The following is a 23,810-nucleotide window of genomic DNA, read 5'->3' as shown; positions in this document are numbered from 1 at the left end:
CATGTGATGTAAAACCGAGGTGGTCATCCTTGATTGGATTGGCAATTAGCTTTTATTGTTCCGATACCTGTATAAAGTGAGCCGATATGGGTCACCGAACACTGAACAGCTGGTAATGGATTCATCCTTATTCGGCCACTATAAGATTGTTCTAATCGATATAGAACATTTGAAATATGTTTTATTATACATAAATTGTATTTTAATGGTCAATATACATTTGTATTCTAGGTTTCTAGTTTCTAATTTAACTTTATCAATCTTAATGTCTAAAATATCTTTATCAAATTTAATCATTTAAATATCAATTTGGTTATCTTGAGTTCCTTATGGTTTTTTTCTAAAACAAAAATTAAAATTAATCAGGTAGAAGGGAAAAAAGCAGATTTAAAGTATTTGCCATTAAATTAAATTTTAGGTTCGTAAAAAAAGGTTTCGCGACAAAAAAAAAAATAAATCATTTGATGTTAGCGTGGTGGGAAATAATAAGATTTTTTTTATTATCTAGCCAATATAGTAACCGGTAAGTCTAAACACTGCTAAGAACTCCTTAGTGCACTAAGGACTTATAGTATGCCACTAAGTCTAGAAGGGGTGCTGCTACAGGTATTTTGTTTTCATATCATGGTAGAGATTGATATTTAATGCATTAATTCTAAATTTTATAGAAAAAGAACCACAAATAGATGAGTAATTGAACAATGTTTAGGCACCTGCCAGTTTTTCCTTGATATTACCGAAAATCGGTGAACCGATTGCCACTGGCAACTTGCATAACAACTGATTAAACAATCAGGTCAACAATCATAGTCTTTTTATTTAAAGTAATTAACAATTGTAAAGAATAGTGCTAAATATGTATAATCAAATGTTTTGTTTTTATTTACATAGATACAAATATTTTTTTTTCTTTTGTTTTATTTCTCTTCCGACAAGGTTATTTGCCATAGATTCACGACTTTGATGTGCGTCAGCTATCAAGGTAGAACAATATGAGTAATTTCTGTAAAACTATAAAACATAATGCTTGCTACTTGCTCCATAGTTCGTACGAATTGCGATTATATAAAATTGAAAAAATCATGTGGAGTCCTTGTGGTTTATCAAACCACTAGTTTTCAACAAGTTTGATAGCTGTTTTTTAGAGGCTTCATGCGGTACTTTTTTATGTTTTATCTAAAAGTAAATGAATTAAAAAAAAAAAAAATCATTAATCGAACTTTAATCAAATGAAGTTCTATTTTCAAATATATAAAGGAGACAAATATTTAAAAAAAAATGTTCAACTGTTTTTAGTACATTATATACGAAAAATTACCAGAAAGCATACCTCTGTCATTGATTGTATATGATAATTGATGGGGATGGGGGTCCTTCATTTCTGTATTCTTTGATTTTTTAGATTATTTTACTTTATTCTATTTTTTTTATATTTCAGCTTCCATTTTTCACTTATTTTTTTTTGTTGGCACTTTATTATATGCATTTTGCCCATTCTCTTTTCTGTAAACTACATCAAGAAAATCTTCCATCAGGTAATTTCTTTTTTAAGTAACATCTTAAAATTGACCTTTTGTCCAATGTTATATAGTAAATAAATTACTTAAAGAAAATCCCTTGTGCTTTTGCTTTGGACTTTGTCAAGTGCTAGTATAAATAAAATTGTCCTTATATATACTTATAAATAGTGAATTTATTGTCATTGTCCTTATCTGATACTTCTATACCACAGTGTGTTACATGTCATAAGATGCAGATCCAGGCCCCTAAACTAGGTAACATATAACAGGAACAGTCGCTATCAACCATACATGTAGCTCCATAATATCCCAATAAATCAATTGATCATGTTAAAATCAAAAGGGGCAGTTATACATTTGTGAAAATCTTTGAAGTCATCTGCACAATGTAATTATATTAGAAAAATTGTGTAGATTTATTAAAAACGTCCAAGAGAAGGTCGTTCCTCCAGGTTAGAGCCTTTTAGTATTGATTTATAGATATAAGAAGATGTGGTATGAGTGCTAATGAGACAACTCTCCATCCAAGTCAAAATTTATAAAAGTAAACCATTATAGGTCAAACTACGGTCTTAAACATGGAGCCTCGGTTCACACCGAACAGCAAGCTATAAAGGGCCCAAAACAATACTAGTGTAACACCATTCAAACGGGAAAACCAACGGTCTAATCTATATTAAAAACGAGACACGAGAAACACTTATGAACCACATCAACAAACGACAACTACTGAACATCAGATTCCTTACTAAGGACAGGTGCAAACAACTGCAGCGGGTTTAAACGTTTTAATGGTACCAAACCTTCACCCTTATACATGTATATGAAATTCACACATGCACTATAAATTTGTATATTGTTAATATGTATATGTTCTCTGTAACAATTGTTTTAAGAGAATAAACCGCAATTTTTATACGTGTGCATGCAAAACAAATTTCTTGTGAGAGGGGTCTAAATACAGCACAAACAACATTTCTAAAAGACCAAAAAAGTGAAAAAGTATATTTTAACAAAACGCATTTGACTAACAGGTCGAACAACAAATGTTCTTAAACCCTGTCGACTGCTATTGGCGATTGCCAAATAAACGGATCACCAGGTGTAATAAATGGATCTTTTTTATAAATTAATACCAAACAGAAAACAAGAAACTTGCGGCAAAGATGGTATACCGCAAACAAAAGGTGCAAAGACTTTTGTACACCATATCCGGATTTTTTCGACAATTAATGTCTCTTCAGTGATGTTAGGAATCGAAACTGTATTTGGAAGGCCATATAATTTACCCCAATTTAGGATAGACTCTTGAATTTTGAGGAGTCAAAATAGGATGAACGAATCATATAAACCCGAAGGCAAATATAATACAGGGCAAAACGAAAAAATATAAACAAGTCTAAATTGAAAACAACGTTCAAACCTATGATTGCGTTGGATAAAAACCGCAATTTTTATACGTGTGCATGCAAAACAAATTTCTTGTTAGAGGGGTCTAAATACAGCACAAACAACATTTTCCAAAAGACCACAAAAGTGAAAAAGTATATTTTAACAAAACGCATTTGACTAACAGGTCGAACAACAAATGTTCTTAAACCCTACCGACTGCCATTGGCGATTGCCAAATAAACGGATCACCAGGTGTAATAAATGGATCTTATTTATGAATTAATACCAAACAGAAAACAATAAACTTGTTTAAATATATATAAGGAGATGTTGTATGATTGCCATAAGAAACTATTCACCCTAGATCAAAGGACGAGGATGTTAACAACTATAGGATACTGTACTATAATCAACAATGAGCAGAACCTATTTGAGTATAGTGAGAATAAAAGGCCCAGCATGATAAATTCTGAATATTCAAAAGAGAAAACCAATGCCATGATTTATGTTCAAATAAACTTTAAAAAGAAATAAGGAGATGTGGCATGCCAATTAGACTATATAATAGAACTTTACACAAGAGTTCAAATGACAAAAATATAAGAAGCTATACGTCACTGTTTAGCCTTCAACAATGAGAAACCCTATATCAAATTTATAGTCAACTATAAAATTCCTCACTTGAAAAATGTAAAACAACTGAGAAAACTAATGGACTATACATCTATAATACAATTTAGGAAAAACAAATATGACAGCAATGAACCAACACACACACCATTGAAATACAGGGGTTGTCTTGTAAAAAAATCACAACTGGTTGATCTGTGGGTTTTTTCAAATCTTAAAAGTTGCAGTTTTCTTCAAATGAAGGTTTGGGAGAGTAAATATCTGTGAATTTCTGATCCATTATTCTCTACTCTTTATTTTTTTGCCAATTGTTCTCTATTCTTTATTTGTTTTGCCCATTATTCTCTATTCTGTAAACCTCATCAACACCCTCAGGTGTAATGGAATACTAGTGGTTCTTATTTTTCTATATATTTGCAGACTTCATGTCCATTTTTGCTGTTACTAAATCATTTAGGGAATGATGTTTATTCTTCATAGTCCCATATTACATAGAAAGTACATGGGTAATATGCCAAAATGACATCAACCCATATACATTTTGAGCATGTACCTTACTGTATGTAATGAATTATAATTTAATTTATCACAGATGCATTAAATAAAAAAAGAAAGTGGTATGATCTCCCATGAAACTATCTTCCAGCGACATAAACATGATAAATGTATATGCAGAGACTTAATGACTTAGATGAAAGTAACTACATGTCACCTGATGCATACAGCCTTCAACAATGCATAACCTCATTGGTTGATATTTTTAGCGGAAGTACATGGGATACATCCTCATTCTTTCAATATCCAAGCGGTGGGATGGTCGTGCTCCACGTGTTGTCGGCAAAGTAATTATATTCTTTAACTTTTACTTACATTTGCTTTGGTGGCAATATAGCCTTGGTGGCTTTAAGGCCTTGGTGGTCATTTATATATGCCTTGGTGGCAATAGACCTAGGTGGTCATTTATATTTGCATTGGTGGCAATAAACCTAGGTGGTCATTTTTATAATTGTTTACATTTGCCTTGGTGGCAACATTAAAAAGAAAATACTAGCCTTGGTGGCTTTAAGACCTTGGTGGTCATTTATATTCGCCTTGGTGGCTTCTTAATAGACCTAGGTGGTCATTGTTGACCTTGGTGGTGAAATGTTTTGGGATTTAGACCTTGTCATGGGTAGATATTATTAACCCAGGTGATCAGATATTTGTTATGCCGTTTGTCGGTTAAACGCCGGGCAAAGTGCTATAGCGTTAAAATATTTTATGTATAATTGGAGTTTGTTAAAATATTTTATGTATAATAAGATTTTGTTAGAAAAGAATAGTAAGATTGAGAAAGGGAAAGCATTAAGTGTGAAATTACATGTCATTTGGTATTAGTTTCGTTGGCTGGAGTGATGTGTATTGAATTAAAAGGTGTCTTCGTCGAGGTCCGCGTTCAGCGGTCTGTTTGAATGTACATAGAATATGAATAGAATGTTTTAGTTTTCAGATCATGGGTGTTACTGACAAGCTGATGTCTGAAGGAGATGCAATATGACATTCTACGATAATTCATGTCAATGAGGATCAACCTTAAAGGACAGGATTTTTCTGATCAGAATCTGGTGAGTACAAATTGCATGTTTACGTTATGATTTGATTTCAGGAAATATAATAATAAAAAAAAGAATTGGTGTAAATATAAATATAACACTAAATTGTGTTTGTCTGCATTGAAGAGAAAGGCAGAAGATGCCAGTAAGGAACGATACTTGAATTAAAAAAAAAAAAAAAAAAAAAACATGTGATGGAATAGCTTTATGTTAAATGAACCTATTTGAAAGTAATTCTAAAAATTTGCCCCTAATTTTGAGATGTTTACTAGTGGATTTGTATATAATTTCATTGATGTGTTTAAAGATGTCACAAAAATCTGTTTGACTTGGAAGATTAATTGTTGCAATATTTTTGTTTTGTTTTATCTACTAAATATAATGTTGAATGATTTTGTATACCAATGTATACTAAAATTTTATGTATAGTGAAATTTTTAAATTCAAATTTCTTTATCTACAGTTCAAGGGACACTGATTACCTAGTGGTTTTCCACGTTGATTGTAGGCGAAGGGATTTTTCCTTTTCGAAGTGTGACTAATGCTGTACAAGTACAAATAAACAAATTGTTATTGGTTAATATGATTTTAGCAGAGTTGAGTAGAATCAAGTGGAAATACAATTGTCAATGTTCCTGATTGGGAAGTAAAGAGTGAGATTGACACAACAACAGTAAAGTAAGCGACAAGCCAGCATAGTTGACACTTGAAGGTGAAGTCCCTTTGCTTACAACAAGCTTTCATCATGCTGAAGATGTGATACAAATAATGTTCATTTTGATATGAGTTCATTGCCTTTACGAGACTTTATAAATTTGTATGTGGTCGAATTCATGAGAACTTATTGAATTGTGAAACTATTTATAAAGAACGGTGTACACGTATCTAGAAATGATTAGTTGCATTGTAAAGAAATAAAAGAATAATATTTAATAAAAGTGTTGAAGACATATTTGTTTTGAGTTTTGGGAATACTATTCCTTAAGGGAAAGCCTTGCTAGTGGTGTTATTTGAGATTGGCATGCAAATATGCTGTATGGACAACAGCGTTTTCTATGCCCATAACTAAACATGAACTGGATGCAAAATTATATCAATCACTGAGGATATGGGTATAACCTCATTGGTTGAAATCTTTGGTGGAAGTACATGGGATACATCCTCATTCTTTCAATATCCGAGTGGTTGGCTTAAGGGCTATATTTAGTCAGGCAATACATATTGACTGTTTGGGTTGATGAGATCCTTGATATGTTCCCCCCTCTCCCACCCATTAGTACCAAAATGTGGATAGGTTTTTCATATTTAGATTTTGATATTGGTATTACATGTATGCATTTTGGGTTGATGAGCAAGAGACAACATTAGAAAAAATACAAGAATTACTATGTGATCAAATGTTGACGGAACACTTCACTTTAGCGTCTGATGAGGCGGTGTTCACAGGAAAGGTCAATGAGGGCAAGTGGATTTGTATATTTGTGCTCGCTACTTCATTTCAATGGTAAAAATAAAATTATAGATCTCAGATGACAATATTGTTGATTATCATGCGTCATTTTTTATCTCCAGACTAGTTATGTTGTGAACAACTCGGAGCTATATCCAGTGAGCTGTTGTGCATTGCATTGTGCATAGTAGTCCACATTTTGGTATCCTAAACGTATAGATATTATCTTGTATTAGGTTCTCTCCTCTAGAGTTTTCTATGCCCATACTTAAACATGAACTGGATGCAAGATTATATCAATCACTGAGGATATGGGTATTACAAAACCCACTATAAAGTTCAGAATAATTTAAAAGACCCCGACATGACAAAATGTAGATAATGAAAGATCATTTACTATGTAGTCAATAGAATGATGTAAAATACAACTTCACAGGAAATTCATGAATTTCAAAAACATATATGGAATTAGGTGTGACCCATAATTCTTCAATAAACTATATAGCTTTTTCTTCTTCTGTGTATCATTGTTGGTAGTTTTCCCACGCAAATTTAGAAAACTGTGTATTAACAACAATTGTTTTACAAAGATTAAACAGCAAAATAGGTACACAAGGTATCGAAAAGCATTATATATATATAGGTTTTCTATATAGGCTAACATTGAAGATAACACAGCAATTGTAGTGTGACAGTAGTTTCATTTACCAAAAAAATTCGAATGTAATTCTAGGCAAAAAAAAAACCCAAACCTGTTTATTTAATGTTATTTTTATTATATAGGGTTGGTAGAAAGGCAAATTCCCTAAATTTAGAAATTATTCTCTGTATTCTCTTTTAGGATGGTAATTTTAATTTAGATGTCTAGTTGCGGGCAATTATGATTAACAACGGTAAGTGTGCACAAAATGGTGAAGGATATGATGTTTCCGGCACCAAAAATGATTTTTAGCAAAACCTTTAACAGCAAGAGTGAAGTGCTGTTGCTGTACTGGCCTTTCTCTTTATTGTATTTTCTGTTATTTTCTGTTATGCATGTTCTATAAACCTACTAAGATTAAAAAAAGTTTAGATCTACAAAAAAGCCATTTTAACGCTACCAAATTTCCATTTATATATACCTGTCCAAAGGTAGGAACCTCACATGTCATATCTAATTTTTTTTACTAGTTATTTTGAGTTTTTCATGTTTAAAACATACCTTTACAGCAATGAGAAGATGTGGTATGACCGCCATGAATGCCAATAATTTTATTTACGACATACATGTACATGTATATTTAGATCTGTTTGTATAAAGAATCGTCAATTGTTGATGTTTTAGGTGGCACTCTTGGGGCCATCTATTTTTGAAACATTTAGATGTGTGGGTTATTTTTCTCGTTGGGTTGATATCTCATTTATATGTACCCTACATATACTTTTATTCATTAAAAGTTTGGCCCAATATCAATAATTTTAATTACACTGAAGGAGAAAGGCACAATATTTTTATAATATCAGAAAACTTGCTATCAACAGGTATACATTTCAAATAATATGTCAAACTATTAGGAATTTATAATACATGTAGATATTTAATTTATAAATGAGCATGATGAGAAGGAGAAGGATACTTTTATTTTCCAGACAGAAGTGTTTGTTTTGGATCATTAGACATTTGAATTTTCAACATTATTGATTGGCATATTATTATTATTCAAGATTTAATATGCAACATTTTAGCTGAGACATATACCATGAATACACATGTCTCTGATTTTAGTTTAATATCTCCTGCACTATGACATTTTTAACTGGGTTATATATGTTAATACATGTTAGTACAAAAGGGGACAGTGTTATTTGAACCTGTTAAGTTTTTAAATATTGTAAAATGATATTCAGATTCAGCCTGGAAAGAGGGACGGGAAGTGAGAGTCAGGCAAGCGGGAGTCAAGGACGGGACCCTGGCAAGAGGGGCAGTAAAATATGGATAATTCTGGGAAATGTTTTGACTTATTTTCATCTTGGAGTACGGGGAGGGAAGTTTCAGTTTGGGGAGGGAAGTGGGAATCAGGGACCCCCTGTTTACTCCCTTTGATAAAATACCCCCGCTGAGCTGTCCCCAATTATTTTGATGCTGAGGCTAAATTTCATACTATTACTGGTTGAAATGATCACCTGTTCATTTTAGATTATTTTGTTTTAAATGTAAAGGTCGAAGAATAGGGATTTCAATGAAGAGCTGTATATCCCCCCCCCCCTCCTTTTTGTTTATGAAAATGCTTGGTCTGGCCATCGGTATCAACGTATAACGATCATTAAAGAAGTTTTTTCACCCAACAAACACATTGTACACTAGGAATCTATGCAAATACATCAAAACTGCCAAAACGTTTTCAAACAATGTACTTACGTTACTGGAATCAGACACAGCAAATATTTATTAAATGACAAATGGCGCGAAATCATAGCGTGGATTTTTTCGGAAGATATCGGGATTCTACTCCATTCTAACATATATACGAATGAGCTACTGCCGAATTCGATATACAGACTTCAATATATATATTGCGTAACAATATTATAAGACATTTTATTTTTCATTTGGTTATTGAAGAATATTATAACAGTTATTAAATTTTTAAATTTATGAGAAACGAAACATATGTTTACAAAAAGATGTATCCAATATAGTTGCCGATAATATATGTCTCTTTATATTTATAGGTTTATTTAATTATTCATCAATTATTTTTTTTAATTTCGATTTCCTTTTATTGACTCTGTGCTTACCAAAGGGAAGCAATCCGTATATTATTTTGATACACTGAACACTACTAGACAACAATTCTATCGATGAACTGACATGATCTAAAACGTAGTTAACTCTACTGAATTAAATGCAAGGCGTTTTTTCTTAATTACCTGAACTGAACCAGTACTGATCGATACTTAATCGCTCGAAGTAGCCAGTGTACTGAACATGTACTGGACAACTGAAAAAGGTCTTGACATTTTTCCTTGCGGTAAAGTCAGGCATTTAAGAGTTGTTCAGTTTAAAATGACCGTTTCATTAGTGAAAACAGTAACTAGTGTCTGGTCTTTCAATGTCCATAAGATTTAATAATCTTTTAAACTTTGTATATATACAGATGGTATCTAAAGGATTTTCCCGAAAAATGTCGTCTTCCGACATGTACGAACGACTTAAAGTGTCACTTTTCAATTTTAAATCGTCCAAAATTCAGGTAAAAGGGCCAAGGGCAGTGGCTAGACCTTCTTGATTTTTCAATCTTCAAAATATTAGGCACATAAATAGTTATTATGTAGATACAAACAACATCAAGAGGAATTTGGGTGCACTTCTTGTCTTATATGATCACAGTAGGCTCAAAGTGGATGTTTGATATTCAATATATATATAGTAACCTCCCTCCCCCAGTCCTTCAATGTCTATGAAATTTTATAATCTTTATGACTATAAATATATAAGAATACTATCAAACGGATTTTCCAGAAAATGTCATCTTCGGTATGTACGGAGGGCTTAAAGTGTCATTTTTCAATAAAAATCAGACAAAGGGGCCCGGGGCATTGCTTAGACCTTTTTGATCTCTCAATCTTCATAAAATTATGCCTAGAGTTAACAAACATATCGATATGAATGACATCAAGATGAATTTTATGACATCTGAAAGATCAACGAGGTCAATCTAATAATCATGTTCACTTGTTGTAAAATTTTTGTTTTTTTTGTTACAGTAAAGGTCTTTACGGCCACCGAACATAAAAAGAGTGAAAATTTTCTAGGACATCCTTTGATAGTATTGGAATTTATGCCTAGCCGATCTGTAACTCAAATCTTGCCCAGCCTAACTGTAACGCAAATATTATAGCATTGGAAGATCAGGAACTGACACTGTCATCTAAGCGGTCCCCTATAGTCTTTTGCAATCAGACACAGCCATATCAGTCGGTAACAGGGAAAAGGGTCACAGGAAAAAAAGTCACAAATTTGGAAGGAAGAGAAGTCACAAAATTTATAAATATAGGAAAAAGGTCACAAATCTGATAGGAAAACATGTTTAAATGTTTACAAATGTTTATTAGTATTTCTCTTCCTTTTCTCTTATTTAAAGTTATATGGAATTTTCGTTGCTAAATAAATGACGTAAATTTGAAATGTATTTTAAAAAACAGTGTTTTAGTGTTATAACTGTCCAGACACTAAACGATTGACAGGAAATGTTAATAATAAATTGAAGCCAGTTAGTTAGTTAATAACCTTCTAAGGCCACACCAATTTGATGTAATAGCTCAAAAAATATAGAAAGAGCGAGCGCATTTTTTGTTTTTACTTTTTTCTTGAAAATAAGTTTTTTTAGGCGTGTGTTCTACTGTTCTACAAGTGAAGCGAGGGGTATATATTTTTTTTAATTGTGCAATTTAGAAGTTGTACAATTTATGTTCATGTTATAACTGGGTTACTTCATAGAATAAAACAAGGGGCAATAGATGCTCTAATGCATACAATTTGATTTATTGGTGCCTGTACCATACCAGACTTTTTCGTCTCACTGACGATAATTTTGGTTATTTTCTTCAAGTAAACTTTGTCTCAGTGAATTTTCATTTAAATCCATATATATTTAGGAAGCATAGCAGATACAGTTTAACAAGAGTAATTATGCTAGGTAAATGACACATGTTGAATAAAATTAAAATACGTGTATGTATCCAAAATGCAAAATAAATCCCCCTGAAAGATATTTGATAGAAATTGTTTTCATTATATGGTTTATTGGCTGCTTGACATCCAGTTGGAACTATTTATTCATATTTAGGATCAAAATAGTGAGTGAGGTGAATAATTCTTGCTTTGTACTAAAAGAACATCCTGAGTAAGATAGTTATATTGCTATACATGTAGATCCCAATGTATTAAAATATACCCTTAAAATACCTGTCACCCCAATCACATGCATTATTCTGACTGAGCAAAATACTCTTTCCTTTTACTCCTTAAAGATGAAATGCATTTAAAACTCTCTAGCTTGACAAGAAGTGGTTGAACCAATTACACACCCCTAATTATTATGAACATATCAATCACAAAACCATCACCTTGGTCTCGTTGGAACTATTTCAATCCCCCTAACAAAAGAAGAGTTCTCCTTGCATGCCAAGACCAACAAGGCGATATGGGGTTTCATCAAAACCAAATACTTCTGTGATTTTTTGAAAAGTTAATGGGAAATTACAATTCATTTCATCCAAGATAGAGGGGTATATCTCTGTTAAAACAAGGATCGGTTTGACGATGGTTCTAACAAATATTGATGTGTTTGTGGTCATCTAACCAAAGCATTGTCATTTTTGCATCCCAGAACAAGTCTCTAAAGGTTAAACGAGAAGCATTTCGGATAACTGTGTGTTCAATAATCACTTGTCTGACACAATTGCATGTAGGCATCCAGATTTTTTACCTTTTATTTACAAATCGTTTTATCTTACGTGCGTTTGAAACAATCGGAACATAATATGCAACAGAAAAGCGTCCATGTAAAAAGAAATTTCAAGTAGAATCTAATTTTGGAGCAGCATGTAGGCCAGAAATTTGCGGAAGCGGTAATTCTTCTTTTTTTTTTATTGAGAAGTCATTTCTCCAAAACAGGAGCGGGAAAATCCAAAAAACTAGGAATCAAATTGGTAAGGTCTAATGAATTGTTTTAAAAACTTGAAATTTACTTGCACAACAGTTTGTTTGTAATCTTGGAAAATGTATTCAAATGCAATAAACAAAAACATTGAAATACCACACCCCTGTATTCTAACTTAATTAGTTCGTTCAGAGAAAACGAATGGTTTTAACTACAATTTGTATAAAATACATAAGATTCTTTACAGACCTGATTTATACCAAGCAAAATATGATTTGCAAATGCATTCTTTCAATTTCCCTGAATTTCATTAAAAGACAAATTGTACAGGTAGAAAAAAACAGATAGTCGGTACTTACAACCATCGTAGGGATGATAATCCATCCAGAGATACATTTGCTATAGAAGTGATCCTGTTTCCTTTGAGATTTCTACAAAAGAATTTGCGAGTAATAACTAATTTACCTAACAATGGCTTTCAACGAATTATTCACGGTAAGATAACGTTATCTTTTGAAAACTTATATGGACGTAAGTATGATATGGTCGACTTTTTGAGATATCTGTTACGTGGATCACAACGGATAGGTCCATATGTCTTAATCACATTTCGTCCGCTTTTTCTCATTGAGGAATGAGCGAATGCGATTACTACAGGATTTTCTTAAAAAAAAACCCGCAGCGGATGTTTCAAAAGTAGAATCAGGAACCCCTACCATAGCTCCTGTAGAAATATGAATGAATAAAATAATCATCATCAACATATAATTGTTTTCGTATTTTACTGATGAATTTGTTTTTTGACATTCAAAATAACACTTTTACTAAGAATGTATAAATCACAGGCTAGATGCAGGTTTCCGCTGAATCATTCATATCTTGTATTCTTTTTTGTCTTTAAGTCATATTTCTGTCTGTCAACTAAACAGCAATTGATAGGCCCATTAGTTCATTGAATTGTTTTTACCGAACAGGTGAGATTAAATATCTAACCCCGACAAAAGGTATCAGAATAAAAATATTGACAACATCATAAAATCATAAAATGTCATCCATATGCTACAATTACCTATTCTCGATATTGGTATTACATTTTGTTAAAATAAAAAAAAAAAACGATGTTGAAAATTTATACAAATATATTAGTTGTATTGATAATTGGAAAGTAATGCATGCAACGTTTGTAAGGATGGTAATCAATCCAGCGATCCATGTTTCACATTGTGATATCAACCAAAAAGTAATACGTATTAAACATGTACGAACAACATTTTATTTTGTAATAGACCTCAATTTCAACCTAGTCTTACACGCGATACACGAGTACTGAGTTCTACAAACATTCTAAATATTTAATATCGTTCAAATATTGCTTAAGTGAAAGGTCGCGAAAAAAAAAGATAGCAGAGTGAAAATCTGGATCAAAGTATTAGTTTTTGTTGTTTGTTTTGCGTAATGTATAGTGGAAATAATCCATCAATGGATCAATTTTTCTATAGATGGGATTCTGTTTACACTGTTTAAATGCAAATGCTGCACGTTAGATGAGCACATGAACAGAAAACAATAGATTGACTTGTAAGGTACAGTTAGGATCAGTTCTTACCTCTGCTTAATTCTGTCAAGGACTGTAAGAGGTACTATTCAATAACAGTCTATAGAACAGTTCTTTTGACTTCTTTAGAACAATTTATCACAAAAAAGATTCTACTCATGAACAGATATTGACCTTTTATCCAATAATATTTTTGAGAGAACTAACCTAGAAACCCTTTTTGTCAGTTCAAACCTAGAACAGATTCTGAACATTCTACTGTAAAACAGTTTTTGATAGTTCTATCGTATAACTGATAATGACAGTTCTAACCTTGAACTGATTCTGACATTTTTAGCCAAAAATTGATTCTGACATGTCTAGGGTGGATCTGTTTTAGAACCATTTCAGTAATATTTCAGATCATTCTGACAATTATAAAGATACGTTAGATCTGATCCCATCTGTTTTATGTTTACAGAAGTGGACAATGGATCTAGAGACTGACCTTTTAATAACGCAGGTGTGAAGCAGTTCTACTAGAAAGGACATCTTAAAGGCCTTACACTTATTTTTATTCAAAAGTCATATATGTACTTTGTGAATTGCTCTTGTTATAAATTGTATTAAAAAGGGCATAGCATACTCAAACACAGCCAATGGAAATATATTTTGTATTCAATACAGAAAAAATAGAGTTCTTAGATACACCCTGTATAATTAAAAAAAAAAACAACGAACACATCTAAAACTAATTCGAAAGAAAATCATGGGATCTAGGATTGATAATCGGGAGGAAATGCATGACAAGAAAAAGAAAAGAGGTTGTAAGAAATGAAATGACAGAAATAATATCATATGAAAAAAGATATTCGGTAAGAAGAACTATTCTCAAAACTTAGAAGTTTACACTGGCTACGTTATGCATGATGCCCATTAGGCAAAACTTTCAACAAATGTGACTACTTTAGGGTTTTTGCAGTCTAACAGCAGATATAATATGCATTTTCTCTAATTTAAAAAAAAAGAAGATATTTTGTTTCTAGCAATAAGGTCACAATTCGGACGTCAGTCAAAAGAAAAAAGAAATTGTAAAAAATTATATTACTATGTTAAAAAACGTTCCGAAACAGCAAATGCTGCTCAATGTGCACTCATATGAAGCATAATTATGTTTTCTTATACCAGGAATACGCAAGGACCATCGAATACATTGAAAAAATCAAATTTATATGACGGAACATAAACACTATGTTTAAGTTGGTTTGTTTCCCCTTTTCGAATATTTTCCTAGATTTCCACTCGAAAGACTACTCCTTCAAATAAAATTGAAAATGGAATGAGGAATATGTCGAAGAGACAACAACCCGACCAAAGAGCAGATAACAGCCGAAGGCCACCAATTGGTCTTCAACGCAGCGAGAAAATCCCGCACCCGGAGGTGGTCTTCAGTTGGCCCCTAAATAAAATTGTGTACTGGTTCAGTAAAAATTGACGTCACACTAAACTCCAAAACATAAAAAGAAACTAAAATTAAAAAAAAACATACAAGACTAACAAAGGCCAGAGGCATCTGACTTGGGACAGGCGCAAACATGCGGCGGGGTTAAACATGTTTTGTGAGATCTCAACCCTCCCCCTATACCTCTAGCCAATGTAGAATAAAGAAACACATAGCAATACGTACAGTAAAACTCAGTTCAAAAGAAGTCCGAGTCCGATGTCAGGTGAGCTTACTCTGTTAAAATAGTCTCAGGGTAAATGTATAAAACAAGAACAAATCGTATATCTATCTGGTTCATATTCCATTATTTTTAGTTATTTCCATGTAGTTGTCAGTTTATTTCAGTTTGATCAAAAAAGGAAATTTATAGGAATTGAAAAATCGCCACTTTTGCCTTAAATTTTAGTTTTTTCAGATTTATTTTCTCTTGCCATGTAGACAAAATCTAATGCAAAAGATTTTAGACATTTCTATAACTTTGTGAAACCTCCATATGATTTGTTCATTAAACTTTGATAGACGATTTTTCATGATTATTGGATATCATTTGAAGCAAAATATTAAAAATATATTCTGTTCATTTTACTGTTTTTACTGATGAATTGACTTTTTTGCAGTTTTTTTCCCATTACAAAACAGTATTATACTCAGCTTTCTTTCAACGGTTGCAAAGCACTTTTTCTAAGTCAATGTTATTTTGAATCAGGTAACACAGTCACTATAATAAAGTTTATAACCTTTTGATGCTCTAAAACAATGTCATAAAACTATGACAATGTTATCTTCACTGTTCAAGTATCACCGCACGTCAAACTTTGTACAAATGAAAAAGCAGATTGGATATTACTGACAATTTGTCACACACCCATGCATTGGCGTCCTATCAGCGACATTCAGTAAGCTTTCATCAAAATAATTTTACACTCAAGTAACTGTATTTTCTAAACAAAACAAAACAAACATGAAATGAGTTCTAAATATTAATTCAATCTGTTTATGCATTGAACATGTAATGAAGCCACGGGTTTATAACATTAAAAAAAGGTCAACTAACTGTTGATAAAATGTTAATTAAAATTATGCTTAGTGCGTGTTCAAAAGCGGACTCTATTCGGACATTTTGAGGTGTTTCAGTGATTTACTTGTTTTGAGTGTATCGAATACACTCATCATAGATTCCATTTTAGAGGTCAATTTGACTGTCAATCCAAAGAATGTTCAATTTCACTCAAAGATGTGCTGGTTTAAAAAAAAATTAAAATTTATATCATTATTCTCTGATACTTACAAATTATCTTCTGAAATCTCGTTTTGAAGATGAATGATATAACATATTTATCTCAAACATTTCAAAGTTTACTCTGCGGTTATTAATACCATTAAAAAAACAACATTTTGCAAAAGATAAAGATTGCTAGAAGAAAATGAGCAATTTGTTCTCGGGTTAAGATCAAAGGCCTTCGGCTGTTGTCTGCTCTTTGGTCGGGTTGTTGTCTGTTTGACATATTCCCCATTTCCATTCTCAATTTTACTTTGTTGTCTGTTATTTGATTTTCTGAGGTAAACAATAGTAACCCAGTAATATCTGCTCGTGACAAAAACGAAAAGTGGCAAAAACTTCCTACTACGAGTGATGATTTCTAATCATATAATACACTTTTAATGGACTTTTAAAATGCAATGTAAACTTATCAATTTAGAAATTTCTTTACCCGAATTACTTCTTTGGTATATATTACATAATTACATTGTACACCAACCCGAGAAGAAAAATGAAATATGGTAGTTGTTCCATGATAAATTTTGGCCATCATTGGTGACTTTTAATAAGTAACATTCCCTGATGGTCACTTTAACACTGCACAAAATTCAATAAATATATATATTTATACGTGACCTTTAGAATTATCGAAAACGGAAGAAAATAACAACAACAAAAATGAATTACAAAATGCTAACATTTCGTTTTTTATAAGGCTTAATTTTATCCCAATTCGGATTTATATCTAAAAGTTGTGGTTTACTTAAGACTGAAAATAATGTTATACAGCATATAATTGAGTTAATACTTATAATTCGAAAAGAGAAGTAAAATACTAATTTCAGTGTGTCAAGTACTACAGTTTTCAAGAATCAAAACTTCATTCATAATTTAAGATATTGACTTTAAAAGAGTTAATCATTTTGAAAATAAATTTCAAAAAGTTGGAAGCACAAATTTAGCATGCCTCAATATGTCTTTCAGATGAAGAACAACAATAAAATTACTGTTCCTTTGCTTTTGCTATAGGGATTTTGTGTCGTGGATCAATACATCATGTTCTTTCTTTCCCAGTCGATATCTATTCAGATTTGAGGAATAAGATACATGTGAAAGAAAGTTTTTTCGCTTGGTTTTATATCGAATAATAGTACTTTAGAAGCAGTTTGGTCTATATACTGTTGATTAATTTAGCCAGTTAAAAACAAATATTTCTTTTCGATTCAAAGATTAATGGACACGGGGTCCTTACTTTGATAAGGTTGTTTTACTGTTAAATATAGATATTCATTTCCAATCAAAATTGTCTTCATAAAAAAAACACTAAAGGTTCGCTTGCTTGCACTTCGTTCTGTTGTCCATAGAACAAAAAATTAAGATTTTTAATTAATCAAATTTCAAGATTTCATAAATCTTGGCATAACATATTTTTTTTCAAGTCGAGAGGAGGAAAATAAAAGATTTTTAAGAAGAAACAAAAAATCACTTTGACTGTGTTTCCACCCTACCCCTCCTCCCCCCCACCCCCAAGCGCAAGATATTTTGAACATGCGTTCATTTTTCTAATCGTGGTTCAACAATGGAAAAGTTAAGACTGAAACATTAATTATGTTTTTTCATTTATCATGGTTTACGGAAACTTTGATTAACTGGTCTTTTCTGGTTTATTTGTATTGCTGGTCTACTGCTTCATTTACATATATCTTAAATATCTTTATCATATATAGAGAAAGGGAAAATTGCATCCGAGATCCCATAATGTAAGAAAATATTTTATCAATTTTTACTGTCCCCTTTCATTCATTGGTGGCGATTCCGCTCCCTTTTGAAAATACTAAAACAAATATGAAGTATATGCACTAAAAATTTTGTCTGACGTGAAATTACATTGTCCAATATCTCATGGCTTTATTTACACCCACTGTGCACTGACTCTTTACGAAATCATTTGGAACAACAAAATAGGCGTTTAGTACGTTGACTTGCCGCTGTATGATCATTCATCATTTTTTGAAGGCGTGTCAAACTGTCACGAGCATCCAAACAACTGTTCTATCGGACAAAGTTTTACGTACGATGATGCTTGAAACAATATAATTTGTAAAATGCCATTGTTTTAGTTTTAGGACACTGTTATATCAACATCAAAGAGTAATGCACTCAATTGTCAAAGATATGGAATACTGATTTAAAATAATGTTGACTTCGACAAGGAGCTTTGTAACAGTGGAGAAAAAATTGAGTGTAAATGTTAAAGACATCAATAATCTTGTCAAACCCTTATGGAATGTTATAAACGCGGGCATAAGCTATTTTATAAACAAAAAATAGCATCTGAAAAAAATTTGAATTGTTTTGTTTTTATGTATTTTACAAATAATTTGATTTAGGTTTTGACATTCAAAATTACACTTTTGCACTGACAGATGTAATTGCAAGCAAGGCACAGAGTTCCGCTGAACCGTTCAAGAGCCTGTTGTTCACTTTATTTGGTTGGTTGTCGTATGTTATTATTGTTTTTCATCATTTAACGTATTTTTACTTGAATCAAGTCGTTAGTTTCCCCCTTTTATTTATTTTTTATTTTTCGTATTCACATTTGTTATTCCTTCCCATACGGTTTGGATTTTGCTAATTATTGAAAACTTTTCCGTGACCTGTACTTGTTTACATCCTTGTTCATTGTAAAGGTTATTTCACACTCCCTTTTTTTACCGACTGAAAATTCATAAGAATGTCGTCAATAAATAACCATCCTGATGTTTAATTCACATTCTTCAAATAAACATTACGCACTATCCTCTTAGGCATCAAGCTCCACTTGCAGGCACAATATTTTATGTTCCAAAAATATCCTTACATTGTGTCTTGATAAAAACACTTTATATCAGTATTTTGTGTAGGACTGAAGCGTGTAATTAGGCAATATAACAGTAATAAGCTAGAAAAAAAACCAGATTGTTGGTACTATCCAAATATGTTAAGAGGTAAGCAGAATACATTTGTACAAAAATCATGTACACATTACATCAAAGGTACAACTAACGATTGATAATCTTGATAAGAAAAAATTTTGTGTAAGGATGAACTTAGAAATCTAGTATTTAAAATTGATACTATAAGTCAGAAGAGCATAAGTTAATGAACAAAATAAGCTATATATATATTGATAGTTTATGGAGCTCTTTTTCGAGATATTTGTTGTTTTAAAATAGTGGGAAAAATGGCTGACTCAAACCTTATATTTGCATTGGTATTATTTGGGTCTAAAACCGAAAGAAATGAATCTGCTTTAATTTTGGTAAATGACCTTTTATGAGCTATTGAAGTCTTATGGGTGTTATGGGGCAAAATATTTGTAGGACTGAAATCTATGGCGGGTTCCAAATCTATGGCAGATTCCTAATCTATGGCAAATGTGACGTAACAAACGTCAAACAAATCAAATCTATGGCAGATTTTGTTTTTTCCAAATCTATGGCAGATCTTTAAATTACTTTACAATAGAATAACGCAATATTACATCGTCGCCGCCGCAAACGTTGGCGGAACTCATAGATTTGAACACGATTCCAGATGAAGTCATTCCCCTCGACAACAAATGGCGGATGGTTTAAAGGAAGATATGACCTATTATCCAAAAGAGGGACAAAATGTGCTGTACCGGCCGAAACCCGCTATGAACAAAGACACCGCTTTTTTCAGTACCGGATATTTTAGAAAAGGAGTTATAGTAAATATTTTACTGTCTACAGATGGCAAAGTTTATAAAGTGAAAGATAAAATTACCGGATACCAATTGAATTTAAATCGTCATCAAATAAAAATGATATTAACGATGAAGTAAATATTATTTGAAAATTCAAACTGTTCATTTTCATTTATCATTTTTGTTTTATAAAAAAGAGTATCCCCTTTTTTTTTGTTTATAAGGGACTTACTAGTTGGTTTAATGAATGGGTTAAATAGGTAACATGCACAGATTAAAAAATGTTTATTTTTACGGTGCAGATCATTTGAAGTCTGTATTAAGGTATATGATTTCATCATTTACGAATTTGATTGGTTGCCAACACGATTTGGTTGACCATTATGAAATTTTTATTTCACAAATATCTATATACATGCTCCCGTCGTACATGTCCACTTGTTTAAGACAAGTCATTGGTCGTATATGTACTGCATTGTTTTCCATTTGCCATAGATTTGAAAACAACAAAAAACCTGCCATAGAGTATTAAATTACAAAACTTGCCATAGATTAGGATTGTAAAACAATCTGCCATAGATTTGGGATGGCATGACGTCACATTTACCATAGATTAGGAATCTGCCATAGATTTGGAACACACCATAGATTTGAGTCCTTACATTGCAAACCCTGTATCGTATGAAAAAAAAACAAGTTCGAACATCTGACAAAAATTCCTAAACCTGATAAAAAAAACATCCTTAATATGAAATTGAAAGAATCGCATGCTTCTTAGGAGTCAAAACAGAGGTTGTAAGAAATGAAATGACCGAAATGATATAATATAAAAAATAAATTTTCGGTACTCACAACTTTTGTAAGGAAAATAATCCAGCCAGAGATCCATGTTCTACAGAAGTGATTATGTTTCCATCCAGATATCTACAAGATAACTGAGTAATTAACTTGCAGCCAGGTACTGCTTAATATCTTGATAACCACCCAATGAAAATTCAAACTGACGATATACGCTTTATAAGAATACTGAACTTCAGAAACATTCTACATCGATATTCTTATAATTGCAAACATTAAAACAAAGAAGTAAATCACGAGATAGATAGGTAATAGCACATGCAAGTCCGGATTTAAAAATGATGTTTTTTGTTTTTGTTGTTAATTAAAAGTGGGAAATATAGCAGGCTTCATTGTGATTTGAATCGAGATTAAAAGAAACAAGATGGCAGGAGTGAAAACCTGGATTAAAATATAAGTTTTTGTTGTTGTTTATGCGTTGTGTAAGTGCAATTAATGCATCCAGGTATCCAATTTCTACAGAAGGAATTCTGTTACTACTTACACCTCTACAACCGAATATATCTTATATAAACTGCAAAATGAATATAAAGTGAAAAGTTTGTTGAAGTAAAGGCAAGAGGAATGGTTTTCCTAAGAATTGAAATTATTAATTGTTGATAGCTTAATGTTTACTTGCAAATGCTGCACGTTTGATGAGCTTATGAACAGAAAACAATAGATCGACTTGTAAGGTACAGTTAAGATCAGTTCTGACCTCTGTTTAATTCTGTCAAGGACGGTAAGAGGAACTATTCTATTACAGTCTATAGAACAATTTTCTTGACTTCTTTAGAACCATTTATTACAAAAAGATTCTATCCAAGAACAGTTTCTGACATTCTATCAAAGAATAATTTTGAGAAAACTAATCCTAGAACCCTTTTGGACAGCTCTAACCAAGAACGGATTCTAATAATTCTACTGTAAAACAGTTTTTGACAGTTCTATCGTATAACTGATTCTGACAGTTCTAAACTTAAAATGATTCTGACATTTCCAGCCTAAAACCGATTCTGATGTGTGTCTAGGGTAGATATGTTGTAGAATCGTCACAGGTAGATCTGTTCTAGATCCTTCAAGGGTAAATCTGTTCTAGAACCGTTACAGTACTATGACAGATCATTCTGACAATTATGTAGATATGTTAGATATTGTCCCAATTGTTTTATATCTACAAAAGTGCACAATGGATCCAGATACTGAACTTTTAATAATGCAGGTGTGAAGCAGTTCTACTAGAAAGGACATCTAAAAGGCCTTAAACTTCTTCATCTAAAAGTCATACATGGACTGTGTGAATTGCTCTTGTTATAAACTGTATAAAAAAAGCATAGCATACTAAAACACAGCCAATGGAATTATATTTTGTATTCAATACAGAAATAATAGCGCTCTTATATACACCCTGCAAAATAAAAAAAAAAAAAAAAAAAAAACCGGAACATATTTAAAACTACATGAACTAATTCGAAAGAAAATCATGAGATCTAGGGTTGATAATCGGGAGAAAATGCACGATAAGAAAGTAAAAAGAGGTTGTAAGAAATGAAATGACAGAAATAATATCATATGAAAAAAGATATTCGGTTAAAAGAACTATTCTTGAACAGTTCTCCTGACAACTTTAGAATAAAATTGACAAAAGCAATTTACACTGGCTACGTGGTTCGTGATGCCCTTTACGGAAAATTAGTGGTTTTTGTTGTGTTTTGTGATACTTTGTCTTTCTTGTTTTACGTTTGAATTATTCCAACATAATTCCTATGAGAAATAATATACGTTGATACATTTATCAAGTCGTTAACTTTCAACACATGTAGATATTACAGGCATTTTCTCCTAATTTTAAGATATTTTGTTTCTGACAATAAAGTCACAATTCGGATGTCAGTCAAAAGAAAAAGAAGTTGTTAAAAATTATATTACTATCATGTTAAAAACGTTGAAACAGTTTTGAAACAGCCAATGATACTAAATATGCACTCATATGAAGCAGAACTATGTTTTCTTATACATTTTTTAGAAACACACAATGACTATCGAATACATTGAAAAAATCAAATTTATATGACGGGACAGACACACCATGTTTAAGTTGTTTTGTTTCCCTTTTCGAATTTTTGACCTAGATTTCCACTCGAAAGACTACTACTTTAAAGTCGCTTTTTTATTTCAACGTTATTATTGTTACATTGATCAACTCAAAATATTTTCAGTTTTTTGTCATTGAGTTGTCAGTTGGTTTCAGTTTGATAAAAAAAGGACAACTAATTATAGGAAACGTAAAATCGCCGCTTTTGCCTTAAATTTTAGATTTTCAGATTGTTTTCTGTTTACGTAGATAAAATCTAAAACTAAAGATTTGTAGACATCAATAACTTTGTCAAACCTCGATATAATTTGTTTATTAAACTTGGATAGACGATTTTTTTTATGATTATGGGATAACATCTTGCCTGATGAGTGTCTAGGGTAAATCTATTCTAGATTAGGCTCAGGCAAAACATTAAAAAATATTCTATTCACTTTACCATTTTACTGATGATTTGACTTTTTTGCAGTTAACATTTACAAAACAGTATTAAATGCTAAAGACATCAAGTATCTTGTCAAACGTTTATGGAATGTTATGAACTCGGGCATAAGCTATTTTATAAACAAGAAATTGCATCTGAAGAAAATTTGAATAATTCTGTTTTTCTGTAATCAAATGTAAATTGGATTAAAATTTTA

The 23,810-nt window shown here is 31.8% G+C and overlaps 1 protein-coding gene across 1 annotated transcript in view; it reads right to left on the bottom strand.

Annotated features, from left to right (window-relative positions):
* The window catches only part of LOC127723977 (slit homolog 2 protein-like), a 64,028-nt gene extending 42,873 nt beyond the window's left edge, over window positions 1-21,155 (bottom strand). Inside the window, exons 1-2 of the mRNA XM_052230689.1 lie at window positions 21,090-21,155; window positions 12,589-12,660 (exon numbers count right to left, since the gene is read on the bottom strand). The gene's annotated coding sequence lies outside the window, so the exon portion shown is untranslated. The remainder of the gene's footprint in view (window positions 1-12,588; window positions 12,661-21,089) is intronic.
* Between the last annotated feature and the right edge of the window lie 2,655 nt (window positions 21,156-23,810).

Source organism: Mytilus californianus, unplaced genomic scaffold (assembly GCF_021869535.1).
Source record: "Mytilus californianus isolate M0D057914Y unplaced genomic scaffold, xbMytCali1.0.p SCAF_1, whole genome shotgun sequence".
Taxonomy (NCBI): Eukaryota; Metazoa; Mollusca; class Bivalvia; order Mytilida; family Mytilidae; genus Mytilus; species Mytilus californianus.
Note: the sequence above shows the minus strand (reverse complement) of the source record. Positions and strands in the feature narration are given on the sequence as shown.